The sequence below is a fragment of the Alligator sinensis genome, unplaced genomic scaffold (assembly GCF_000455745.1).
Source record: "Alligator sinensis unplaced genomic scaffold, ASM45574v1 scaffold79_1, whole genome shotgun sequence".
Taxonomy (NCBI): Eukaryota; Metazoa; Chordata; order Crocodylia; family Alligatoridae; genus Alligator; species Alligator sinensis.
The window spans coordinates 422,608-427,003 of NW_005842706.1; the positions used below are offsets into that span (position 1 = coordinate 422,608).

Below are 4,396 nucleotides of genomic sequence, written 5' to 3' on the forward strand. Positions count from 1 at the left end.
GGACTTTATACTTGCCTTGATAATGATCCTCATGCCACTGCTTGTGGTAGTGGCCTCCTACTTGTGCATAGCAGCTGCAGTAGCACAGATCCCCACTGCTCAGGGGAGGCAGAAAGCCTTCTCCACTTGTGCCTCCCACCTTGCTGTGGTAGTCATCTTCTATTCTACCACACTTTTCACCTACGCCCGGCCCAGGGCCATGCTTGCTTTTGACTCCAACAAAATAGTGTCTGTACTCTACACAGTTGTAGTGCCTTTATTCAACCCCATAATTTACTGCCTAAGAAACAAAGATGTCAAAGATGCCCTAAAGAAAATGATAGCAGGCAGATAAATACAAAGTTGAACATAGTATCCCAGTGCTTTGATAGAGAAGAGTAAGGAATGGGTCATGAAGGGAGAGCTAACCAATACCTAATGGTTAGAAAACTTCCAGGAAGCAGGAGATCCAGGTTCACCTCACAATGAGACAATCTTAACCCATGAATTCTGCTCAGATTTAAGAATAAAAGGTGGAGATTCCCTTTACCATGCCTGTTCTATAGCCCAGGGTGTAGGTATCCCTATAGGAAATGAGAGATGGCCTTAGAACTGAGGTCTGTTGCTTCACAAGTGAATGCTCTAACCACTAGACCAATGGACAAAGGTGGGAAGCATCTTTCCTATTGTGAATTGTCTATCTTTGGAACAACAGTCGTAGGACAGGTGCTCAAAAATCAGGCAGGGCAAAGTCCAGCCACATGCTGAAACACCTGACCCAAATCTTTTTCAACCTCTAAGGTGGTTAAGATGTACTTTGTCAACTGAGTGCAAATCTCTTCCCCACTGCTCAATTCCCTGGAAACTTGTTAAAGGAAAAGGCAGGTGGGTTCTCCATCTCTTTGCTAATTTTTGTAATTTAGGCTTATGGCTTAAAATGCTTTAAAATTTGACCAGTTCACAGTGTTTTAGTTTCTTGAGCAGAATGGAGTAGGATTGTACTTAAATCCCCAAGTACCACATGGATATGTTCAAGATGATATAGGAATTGGGCTTAACAGTCCTGGACCATGCCTTTAGCTTATAGGCTATATAGGGGAAGGAATGCATTTTGTAGGTTGGCACAATAGGTATGGCTATGGCACTTTGGTACTCATGTACTATGAGTGGATCATTACAATGATGACACCCAGTTCCCATTTGGTGTAAGCAATTGCGACTTCATTCATGGCAGTTTATACCAGTTTGGATCTGGCCCAATGATTTTGAAAAAGTCAGACCAACTTACACCAGGCAGGGATACATGCCATAGATGTTAGCTGAACCACTCAGATTTACAGTAACAGGGAATATGGTCCATCACAGGTCATTATCCACCTACGCTTATTTGTGAAGGACCAATGTAGAAATCAGTTTCCTTTGAAGGCACCTTGATCAGGTTAGGTTTTGATATTCAAAGCCAACAAGTGCATTTGGGTGCCTATCTGCTCATTCTAAATAGGAAGCGAGCGCCCAAATAAATCCCACCACCAGCTTGCAAAATCAGCTTCCTCCTGCAACTCTTTATTTACTAGGTCAATAAAATGAACAGAGGAACCAGTCAGAGTCCACGTGCTGCTAGGCTGAGTCTCTGTACTGGGTTCTGTGCACTTAATGCCCTTGGGGGATGGAACAGAGGACTGAAGCCACTTTCACACTTCTTGATCTCCTCTGGAGGCTGGAAAAAAAAACCCTGACAAAATTTAGATGGCACTGAAAGGCCTGGCTACTCCTTGCTGCCCTACACATCCCAGCACTGCCTGGGCATCTCCACTGTGCTGCATGAGGCTATCCCATCCTTAACACATCCATCCATGATCCCAGCACAGCTTCCACCTAGCACCAGAAGAGGTTCCTCAAAGGGCAGATTAATGGTCATCCTCGACTATGCCTGCTTTAAGGCAGTCCCCTCTTAGCTGGCTCTTGGGCTTTTTATGCTGTTTTGAACAGGTGCTCCCCTATAACATAATGCAGCAGGAAATTCAGATGAAAATCTCATCTTTTATGTTCTACTTAAACTTCTTTCACAACTAGCCTTACTCACAGGGGTGAATTTCACCTGTGGCTAGGCCTTAATAATCAGCTCATTTGAAGGATCTGATCAATGCTTGTTGCTTGTTTGAGAAGCTGTTCTTATCTGATGAAGTGGCTAAGATTAACCAACCTGTGTAAATGAGTGAAGTGCTGAAGTCTGAATAGAGGACAGATCAACTCAGAAAGTTGATTTGTCTATGAAAGGCAGATTATAAATTAAATATGCATCTATTTTTTCCTAGATTTGTTAAATAAGTAGACGAATAAAGAAATATGGAAGACATGTTATATAATCTCCATGTAAAAAAAAAAGCATAGAGCACATGTGTGCACCAAATGTTAACAACATACAAGCAATCATTCATTCAAGTGAAGATGTACCACACAGGAATAGGAAAGGGAGACATCAGGACTCAGCAAAAGTAGAAAGACAGAAATACAGACTATAACAACATAAAACAAAAACATTGCATCACTCCAGGGCAGTTTTCTCTCTGATCTGTGTTAACCAGCTTGTATTCCATTAATGTTTGCCCACTCCTCACAGATAAGCCACCCAAGTTGCAGTCCTCCAACATCCCAGGATGCAGTGCCTCCTCCCCTACTCTCCTGTCCTGTGTGGACAAACTTTCCACTGCCCTGAACTCTACTGCCCAGGGGGCGGTTCTAGCACCAAGCCAACTCCCTATTCCTGCCCACAGTGATGAGACCTTCTCACCCCAGGGGTGCAACCCCATGCAAACAGGCTTCAAAACATATGCTAGTTAACCAGTAATGGGGTATGAGAAGGTCCAGGAGTGGGGTCTAGGGGAGGTGCAGGGGGAACAAGGTAGGGGGCCAGATCAGGTCCCTATGAGCTGGGGCTTACTTCCCAGGGCAGGGGCAGTAGCTCCCCTCAAAAACACCTTCCCTCAGCATTCCCACCTCCCAGTCACCTTGGGAAGCATGACCAGCACCCCCACACCCCAATTTATTAACACTGAAGACCTTCCTTAACTTACTTCCTTATTATTTCTTTTTAATATCTTCTCTTTCTTTCTTTTCTATTTTATTCTTCAGTGGATGACTTGCTTCATTTTATCCCCCATCCCCTCTTCCTTTCTACCTCTCATTTTATTACCAAACCCCATCCTATTACCTCTCCACCTCCCAACTTCATGTTTTCACACCCCACCAACCTCTCTTGTTCTCATGCGCCCCACCTAGAAGCTTGTCCTGGCTCACCAGCACTGTAATGGTAACTTACAGCTGTAGCTCTTAATCAGGCCCCTTCTCACCAGTTGTCTGGTGGCAAGTCACAGCTGTGCATGTGGAAGACAGTCAGAGAACGTGTTTAGCCTTAAAGTGCGATTGCTCCAAACTTGCGCTAGCACTAACACTGATCAACATTCAAGCAGCTCAAAGTTCAATGTTTAACAAGGCCCTAAGTGATGCTTACATAGACATATAACTGTACTTTTCAGGACCTACACACTAGGGGTATGTCCAGATGAGCACACACATGCGATATGCATCGCTGGAGACCCATCTTGGGCACCAAAAAACTGCACACACTGCATATACAGGTGTTCACCATGCTGCTAATTTGCAGTGCAGTGGCCTTTTTTGACATCAGTAGATCCCGGTGTCAAAAAACTTGTCCCTGAAAAAAGTGGGGTCATGCACATGGCAGCCATGGACGCTGCCAGAAACCAGAGCCTGACTAGCCAGAACCACACTTCAGCTGCCAGCCAGGCTCTGCACACTAGATTGCTGCTGGAGGCCCAGGAAGGCCCCTGACCCCAGGTAAGGCTGCTTGGGCCCACCCCAGTGCTGGCCTCAGCCTCTCCTAATGCACCTGGGGCAACTTGCTGCATGCCAAAGTATGCATGCATGAGTGTTCCCAGAGACAAATAGCAGCAGCACAACTATGTGCACTGCCGTTTGTCCCCAAGGAAATGCTCGTCTAGACACACCCTTAGATTCTATATTACCTATGGCAAATAGAGTTGTGAAAAAACGAGGAAAGTTTTCCTACCCTTAAGCCCAAAAAAACCTATTGGTTACAGCTCTTGACTAGCAAGAAAGAGTTCCATTTTCTTGCCCTTCCTCAACCAGAGTATGTTTAAACTTGTATCTGTCTCGGACGGCCAAAGCCGACTCAAGGTGATTTAGAAATTGCTCGTTCGTCAGGGCGGGCTGGTGAATGGAGAGGCAGACAAGGTTTAATGGTTGCAAAAACGTTTAATTATGCCGCCTGTAGTTGCAACGCAGATGGTCCGGTCATCTGAACAACCACGTGGGTTGTTCCAGCTGGCGAGGCCCAAGCCAGTTAATCCGTCCGCAAATCAAGCCGGCGGGAAAG

At 45.4% G+C, this 4,396-nt stretch overlaps 1 pseudogene; it reads left to right on the plus strand.

Annotated features, from left to right (window-relative positions):
• The window catches only part of LOC102370825, a 1,880-nt pseudogene extending 1,546 nt beyond the window's left edge, over positions 1 to 334 (plus strand).
• The last annotated feature ends 4,062 nt before the right edge of the window (positions 335 to 4,396 follow it).